This window comes from Sinocyclocheilus anshuiensis, unplaced genomic scaffold (assembly GCF_001515605.1).
Source record: "Sinocyclocheilus anshuiensis isolate Anshui unplaced genomic scaffold, SAMN03320099.WGS_v1.1 scaffold1403, whole genome shotgun sequence".
Taxonomy (NCBI): Eukaryota; Metazoa; Chordata; class Actinopteri; order Cypriniformes; family Cyprinidae; genus Sinocyclocheilus; species Sinocyclocheilus anshuiensis.
This window is the reverse complement of record NW_015538003.1, coordinates 856,795-865,939: the sequence shown is the minus strand read 5'-3', so window position 1 is coordinate 865,939 and position 9,145 is coordinate 856,795. Positions and strand designations below refer to the sequence as shown.

The following is a 9,145-nucleotide window of genomic DNA, read 5'->3' as shown; positions in this document are numbered from 1 at the left end:
CCCTTCATAATGCAGAGGTCAGCTGCCTGCTCTGCCAATAGTTAGAAATGGCACTATAGTAAGCAGTGTTTAATAAACAGCTGTTTTTCTAAATTCTGCTGAGGTGAAATTCAGTGCAGTCCTGTATCGTGATGTGTATCGTATCGTAGCCTCTGTATCGTGACACGTATCGTATCGTGACTTTGCTGGTGATACACAGCCCTATTATTTATAATACATGAGCAGAATGAATTTCTATGTAGGCTAAATCATTCATAAAACCATTCTTATGTAAATTGCTTCGGTTGATTTATGTAAGAAAGATTTTACAAATTATTTACACAGTTCAGCTTGTGTTGCATGCATGAGGCCAAATGTAGTTTCCACCTATTTTTCTCTAATTCAGTTAACAAAAAATCTAAACTGACCCACTGAACAATTCATCTGTGCATGTTATAAAAAAAAAATAATCAAAATGTAATGACATGCGCTTTCTGCAAACTGACTTCCTTTTTTGCACTGAAATCACTAGATAATGTTGACCAATAGACTAATAGCTATTTAGAGACTGCTCCATTCTGGTATGTAACATCCAATGAATTCCCATTGGATAAAATCGAGTTCTGCTCTACATTTCTTCTCATTGAATATCCTGTTTCACTCAGAAATGCATGACACATTACAAAATGGGTTGCAAATGACAAATAACAAAACACAGGCAGATTGTTTGTTCAAACTCTACTTTTATGGCTTATTTTCTTTGAATACATATGTTTCAAGTTTTTACATAGATATATTCCCATTTCACAATCTATTGCTTAGCAAAGAAGCATGTGGTTAGTATTTCCTTGTTTAAATATTACATAAAACGTCTGTAACAAACGTAATGTAACATAAGCCTATTTCCAAGTGAAACAGAACATTTAGTGGAATACAGTATAAACTAAGATGTGACTTAATCTTATCCATCGGATTTGAACTGGATCATGAAAAGTGGCTATGATATTGTTAGCTACAATTTTTCACCACTCATTTCACCACCAAAGTCATTTCAGAGGCAGAGAAAAATTATTATGAATATTATAAAAACAAATGCTTTTTCTTCAGAATAACACCAAGTGATGAATTATGCACAATAAGACACAATTATAGTGAACAGGGTACGTTTGATCGAATCACTATTGTTGAAACGTTGTTGTTAAATATCCCCTTCAAACAAATGTGCCAGCAGTTATTAATAATCCACTTTGTCTTCCTGTCCACTGCAGTTTGGTGAAAACAGTTCATTCCCTCGCTCCACCCATTCACACTTTTAGAGGAAGGGACAGCTGCAGCTTCATCGTCTTAGCGTACATGCTGACCGCAGAACCGCAAATACAAACAGCCCAGTGACTCCAAGCCCAAACACTCCCTAACAAACACACAGGCCGCAGTCTGTTCTTATGCTGTTCGATCATTAGGGACTGCTAGAAAAGGCTGGGGCATAACCGTGCTCTTGGGAAAAAGCTGTGCCTTCACAGAATTGATTTGTGCAGTGAATCACAAAGCCACACAAATCTCTTGTCTGAGTGTCAATCAATGCAACTTGCATTCCTCCACTTTCACTCTCTGTGTCTTTCTCTTTTTTTCTGATCAGTTTTCCAGCCCAGTATTATTTTGAACTGCTGTCAATATGACATTTTTACAACTCATTTTACTTCTGGCAAACAGGATGTTCAATCAGTAAAAATGTAGGGCAGGGCTTGGTTTTATCCAAGGAATCTTTGAGGAAACAATTTCAACCTCAATACCATCTCAATGTATCACAATAGCTTCGAAACTATTGTTATTTGGGTCATTCCGTATCAAATCAACCAAATTTCAAAAACTTCCCTGGCTGAAGTATTTGAATCTGTTAATATTTTTTTCCGAAGCAAGAAATAAATGAAAGCCAAAATATTAAATGTCACAGATGTATTTTTACTGAGTAATCCACTGTTTTGTAGATTGGGTCAAAATGACAACTTTCAGCTAAGATTCGAAGCCAAAATTAATGAGGGTAAAAATTAATTTATAGAAAAATGGCAGCATCATGTTATTTTTCCAAAGAGATTGTTAGGTCTACTAGTAAAATCTGTTGACTTCAGCAATCTTTGTTGCATTATATGGCAATGATTCAAAAATGGGAAAAAGCACTTTTCTCCCTAAAGTCTGCATGCCTGTAACTCAAGAATTATAAAAGAAGTAATTTTACCCCTCATAATTTGGCTCAAAATCTCAGGTAAAAATTGTAATTTTGACACACCTCTACAAAACCGTTGATTACATTACATTGAACATTTTGGCTTTCTTCATTTATGTATTTCTTTTATCAGAAAAACAAATTAACAAAAAATCTAAAATTTGAGCCGGGGACCTGTGGTTGACTTGACACGGAATTACTTATTTGCTATCATGGGCGCAATCATTATTATATTACCATTTACCAATACTAAACCCAACAGTATCATAAAACACATCAATATCATAAAACAACTGTATCATAGAACAATGCTCAAAATACATGAAAATATAGCTAAAGTAATACTTAAATTGTTTACATTAGATTGGTTTAAATATGGTTTTGCAAGGTATAAATTTAATTTAATTAATACCAATTGTAATTACTTTACCATTTACAAATGCTAAATTACATTTTAAAAAACAGAACAAGTTTTAAACATTTGTTTTTAATTCATTTTAAATAAAAACATGAACTAATGTGTACAATATTTAAATATTACTCAAAATACAAATGGAAATGAAATGAACATTAAAAACAGACTGCGGAAACAGCTACAGTATATCAGTCGAAAGGGAGAGGTTTTTTTTAGTTACTACATTTTTAAGAAATATTACAAAAATCGCATGCAATGATTAAGTGTGCACAATTAAAAAAAACTGTAATGCATAACAAAACTGTATTTCACATTGACTTTAAGGTCTGGAGGTTTATTAAACATGTTTTACAGCATAGCTCTCCGGGAGTCCCATTAGCCAAGTGTCTCAGACAGTTTGAGCAGCGATTCCAGCATCGAGAGTTTTCCAGACTCATAAGGTAAATTAGAGCAGCAAGCTGTCTGGAAAATGCAATGCACCCACTCCACTTGAGCTATGACCTTTGCATGCCAGAACAATAGGCATCCATTATAGAAGATTAGAGAGGATCGCTGGGTCACCCAAACTACAAACCCAATCTTTGCATGAATCTGAATGTCTCTCGCTCTCTTTCTCTCTCCCTCATCAGACAGGCCCCAGCTGACCACTGAGACAAGCTTAAGCTTGGCTCATGCCTTCATTTGCTCTCAATAGCCAGGTTACAAAGGTCATGACCCCAGGATTCTCTAGTTAGACATACATGAAAACATCAACCTGCATTTGCTTGACAAATCTACTACTAACATCCAACATGCATCTGGTGTTTTAGATTAAACTGATTTGCTAAGAAATAATCAGTGTTCAGTGTTCTGGGATTATTTTATCTTAAGAATGTAATGTGCCCACTGATAGTGCCTTTTTTTGCATTTGCTGTCTGCGTTGTTTTACTAGTGGCTAATTCACTAAAGGATTTATGCAAATCAGGTAACGCCGCCAAAAGCATCTGAAGCATCGCTGCACCACTGTGATCCAGATACCTGAATCAGCTCTTTAAAATGCCAGAAGTATGCTCGTCTACACCAACCATCTGGAAAAGTGCCTAGTTATAACATTCCTCTCCCTCAGTTGATCATCATTTGATGAATAAGTGCTGCCATGATCAATAGAAACATCTCTTTAAAGTGAAATTGAGTTTCTGTTTTCCCATGAGGCAATGGAAAGACTTTAAATGCATCATTCACATATTTTTATCATTTACCTACCTTTACACACATATACACACATACATACATTATATATATATATATATTAGAATGTCAGTTCAATTTCATCGTTCAAAGTTTGTCAAAAAACAAATATATATATATATATATATATTTTAGTGCTGTCAAACGATTAATTGCATCCAAAATAAACGTTTTTGTATGCATAATATGTGTGTGTTCTATATATATTTATTATGTATATATAAATACACACACATACAGTATATATTTTAAAAATATTTACATGTACTTACATGTCTATTTATATTCATATAATTTATATTATAAATAAATATATTTAATATACAAGCATAACATATTTTTCTGAAATGTATGCATGCATGCATGTGTGTGTATTTATATATACATAAATATACAAAGCATTACGTAAACAAAAACATTTATTTTGGATGCGATTAATCGTTTGACAGCACTAATATATATTTTTTATTTTTTTTGACAAACTTTGAACGATGGCTTGACAATGGTCTGAAAGTTTAGTCTTCAAGTTTCAACATTTTATTGACTTGCAGACAAATAAGCAGTTAGATCTGTTTGAAATTTCACCTAAGAATTTGTCTTCAAATTTGTACTAAATATATGCTTCTTTATACTTTATAAATGTATAGCCTAGAGTGAAGCGTAAAAAACGAATTTCCCAGAATTCCTAAAAATCCACTTTCATTAATTCCAATAAAAATTTAAATTCAATTTCCAAATTAAAATGTCAACTTGTGAATTAAAAAGAGGCCAATTCTGTCAATTCTGATTTTTTGCCCAATCTTTGCAGCCTTGTTAAATGGGATTGTGAGTGGTTAATGATTTAGACCCAGGTTTTTACACTGAAATGCTGCATACAAAGATTAAATAGAGATGTAGTGAAAACTAATAAAAGACAGAGTTTTAACAGGGGTATTTCTTAAAAACATGGGGCCTGGGACAAACATTGTATGGGTGATCCTCTTGCCCGCAAGAGAGGACCTCAGATGACCTGGACACCACATGTAACAGGTCCCGGGACAATGCCCGCAGTTGAACGGTGAAGAAGACGGCTGTGGATTCTACCATGTGACATCTGCAAACAATGACACAGTTACCTCAGGTAACCTCAGATTATTACCCCTCTTTCCCTCACACGCACACATACACACAGTGCACTTAGGCCTCTATATCTCTACAAACAGCCAAGCCACACCTCTCAGTTCAAATGCATTACTACTGAACTGGACGCACACCTGGTAAACCAACTGTTACAGTTAAGTACAGCCAATCACAGAGCTTCAGTCTTAAGCGCTTACAGGTGCATCTCAATAAATTAGAATGTCGTGGAAAAGTTCATTTATTTCAGTAATTCAACTCAAATTGTGAAACTCGTGTATTAAATAAATTCAATGCACACAGACTGAAGTAGTTTAAGTCTTTGGTTCTTTTAATTGTGATGATTTTGGCTCACATTTAACAAAAACCCACCAATTCACAATCTCAACAAATTAGAATACTTCATAAGACCAATAAAAAAAAACATGTTTAGTGAATTGTTGGCCTTCTGGAAAGTATGTTCATTTACTGTACATGTACTCAATACTTGGTAGGGGCTCCTTTTGCTTTAATTACTGCCTCAATTCGGCGTGGCATGGAGGTGATCAGTTTGTGGCACTGCTGAGGTGGTATGGAAGCCCAGGTTTCTTTGACAGTGGCCTTCAGCTCATCTGCATTTTTTGGTCTCTTGGTGTCAATGATTGTCTTCTGGACAACTGTCAGATCAGCAGTCTTCCCCATGATTGTGTAGCCTAGTGAACCAAACTGAGAGACCATTTTGAAGGCTCAGGAAACCTTTGCAGGTGTTTTGAGTTGATTAGCTGATTGGCATGGCACCATATTCTAATTTGTTGAGATAGTGAATTGGTGGGTTTTTGTTAAATGTGAGCCAAAATCATCACAATTAAAAGAACCAAAGACTTAAACTACTTCAGTCTGTGTGCATTGAATTTATTTAATACACGAGTTTCACAATTTGAGTTGAATTACTGAAATAAATAAACTTTTCCACGACATTCTAATTTATTGAGATGCACCTGTATACGTTTCCAATCAGGTTGACAGCAGTGATCTTGTAAAGCTGAGACATGGCGCTCAGTGACTGGCATGCAACCGTAATCCCACAGTTTAAATACAAAGGAGAATGAGTGTATTTGGATACTATAACCCAGCTGTTTTGCTCATTTGATCATCACACACATTCATTTAAATACAGAAAGCTTTCTTCAGTTCTGTAATGTTGACAATGATGGACAGTGGGTGTGCTTAAAAAACAGGGATGCACAATGTATCTGTACCATATTGGTTATTTACCAAATATTTACTTCAGCATATTCATTTCTGTCTATTTTTACAGATTAGCTTTGTCATTATTAACATGAGCCCATTTGCCCACAAATTACTCACCCTCAAGTCATCCTAGGTGTATATAACTTTCTTCTTTCAGACGAATCCAGTCAGAGTTATATTAAAAATTGTCTTTGATCTTTCAAGCTGTTTAATGCTACTCAGCGGGTGTTGCATGCATCAGTCCAAAAGAAGTTAAATAAAAAGCGCCCATCCATAAAAATTAAAAAAAAGTGTCTCACACGGCTCCGGGGGGTAAACAAAGGCCTCCTGTAGAGAATCAATGCATTTTTGTAAGAAAAATATCCATATTCAAAACGTAATAATCACTTTAATGTAGCTTGCGCCAACAGTCCTACACGGAAGCAGTTCCGGGCGGATGACATATGAGGTCAGCTTTGCGCATGCGCTGCTCAGAAGTGACGCACGCGGAAGCACAGGGGAGAGATCAAAACAAAACAACGGTCACTTATTAGAAGTACAAAACAAGGATTTGGAAAGAAGAATGTCGGAGGATTTCGATATAAGCCAAGAGGAGACTGGTTTTCCTTTGCTAAAGTAAGGAAACTTTGCTTCCTTTGCTCCTGTTAACAAACGTTGGTTTTCACGAGACTCACCGGCGCATGCGCAATGCTGAACTCATACGTCATCCGCCCAGAGCTGCTTCAGTGTAGGACTGTTGGCGCAAGCTACATTAAAGTGCTTATTACGTTTTGAATATGGATATTATTCTTACAAAAACGCATCGATTCGCTACAGGAGGCCTTTGTTCACCCCCTGGAGCCGTGTGAGACACTTTTTTTTTTTATGGATGGGCACTTTTTATTTAACTTCTTTTGGACTGATGCATGCAACACCCGCTGAGTGGCATTAAACAGCTTGAAAGATCAAAGACAATTTTTTATATAACTCTGACTGGATTCGTCTGAAAGACGAAAGTCATATACATCTAGGATGACTTGAGGGTGAGTAATTTGTGGGCTAATTTTCATTTTTGGATGAATTAACCCTTTAATATTATAGCAGACTCCAACTGTCTGAATAAATTTGTCAGGGAGTCTCTGTCACCAGCTCTGGACTCCATGTCCCAGAATCCTCCCCGGTTCACACCTGTTCTCAGTCACAGTCACCATAGTCATCAGCCCCAGCACGGATTGCCCACACCTGCCTCAGCTCATTACACTCCCTTTATCCCTGCACTCCTCTCACTACCCTATTGTCCGGTCTACAGTTTGCATCGCAAGACAAACATTGTATGTTAACTTACCAGACTCGCTTACCATTGTCTACCTACTAGTTGTTCCTGTGTTCCGATCCCCATTCTCCACTGCTCCATGGTTCCCTCTGGATCCCCCAGGAAAAGGAAAGAGGACTGATTACTTACAGATAAGACTCTCAGAATACCTGCTATTCCCCGATACTCACCTGGACTCTTTGCATTGCCATATTTCACCAGCCTGTGTCAAACCTGCCATTGTTTCACTTACCTCCGTGTTCCCTTGTGTATCTCATGACAGAAGATCGGACCTTAACTAAAGATGAAGTTAGCCTCCATTAATGTGCGCCCCAGGAAGGAGGATGAATTCTCTGGACGAGGTACTGTTTTTATCTTCCAGGGTGGCAGGTGTCTAGAGGACTATGTGGAGGAGTTTATAGACACCTGCCACCAAGCCACCTGCAGTGACCTCACTTTGATGGAGGGATTCAGGGTTGGGCTGGATACGAAAATCCAATTCGTAATGCCACGAGGAGATCTCGGCTGGTCATTTGCACAATACCTGAACTTTGCATTATGGATTGCAGGATCCGCATATAAAGTTGGCGAAGTGGAGGCCACTCAAGCCCGCCAGCCGTGGCTCACTCAAGACCGCTGGACGCTCCGTAGTCAAGCCCGCCGGATGTCCAAATCAACCCCAACCGTAAGAGGGGGATGAGGAGGAGAAGACTGCTAGCAGCCCTCAACTTCACCTCTAAATCAGCTCCAGCCCCAAAGCTCGTTCCAGTGTCGGCTCCAGCCCCAGAGCTCGCTCTAGTGTCGGCTCCTGATCCCCAGTAAAACCCAGGGAGGGCTCTTGATCCCCAGTTAAGCCCAGGGAGGGCTCCGAATACCCAGTTAAGCCCAGGCAGGGCTCCAGTCCCAGAGTTCAGCCCTGAGAGGGCCTCGGAGCCTGTTATGCTCGCCAAGTATTTTTTTTGGGGGGGGGTAGTAGGGCTCCAGCTGTAGAGGCCAGGGCTCTTTGGACTGCCTGTCCCACCATGGCTCCCTGATCCGCCCTGGAGGCCTCCCGTGTCTCCATCTTGGACCATCCTCCAGGGCGCCCACCCCCCCTCCCTGGTGGATATGTTACGGTGCGGGATGCACCTTCCGGGAGGGGGAGGTAATGTCAGAGAGTCTCTGTCACCAGTCACCAGCTCTGGACTCCATGTCCCAGAATCCTCCCCGGCTCACACCTGTTCTCAGTCACAGTCACCACAGTCATCAGCAGCAGCACGGATTGCCCACACCTGCCTCAGCTCGTTACACTCCCTTTATCCCTGCACTCCTCCCACTACCCTATTGTCCGGTCTATAATTTGCAACGCAAGACAAACATTGTATGTTAACTTCCCAGACTCACTTACCTTTGTCTACCTACTAGTTGTTCCTGTGTTCTAGTGTTGTCAAAAGACCCGGTATTTCGTTACCAAGTCGGTACTAAAAAAATTAAAATGTTACGGTACCAGGATTTTTTAAGTACCGGTGGTACCGAGTACCCGGTCAACCCGGTTCTTGATGCGCTATCTGAAAGCTATCCTCTTCATAAAAGCCAGAGACATGGCGACCTCAAAAGGAGGAAACACATCAAACTAACAAAACACCTTAAAGACCGAAACCCGGATCAAATGAAAGAGTTCAAGCAG

The 9,145-nt window shown here is 38.9% G+C and overlaps 1 protein-coding gene across 5 annotated transcripts in view; it reads right to left on the bottom strand.

Annotated features, from left to right (window-relative positions):
- nfic (nuclear factor I/C) overlaps positions 1–9,145 on the bottom strand; it is a 113,886-nt gene that overhangs the window by 76,798 nt on the left and 27,943 nt on the right. The window lies entirely within an intron of this gene.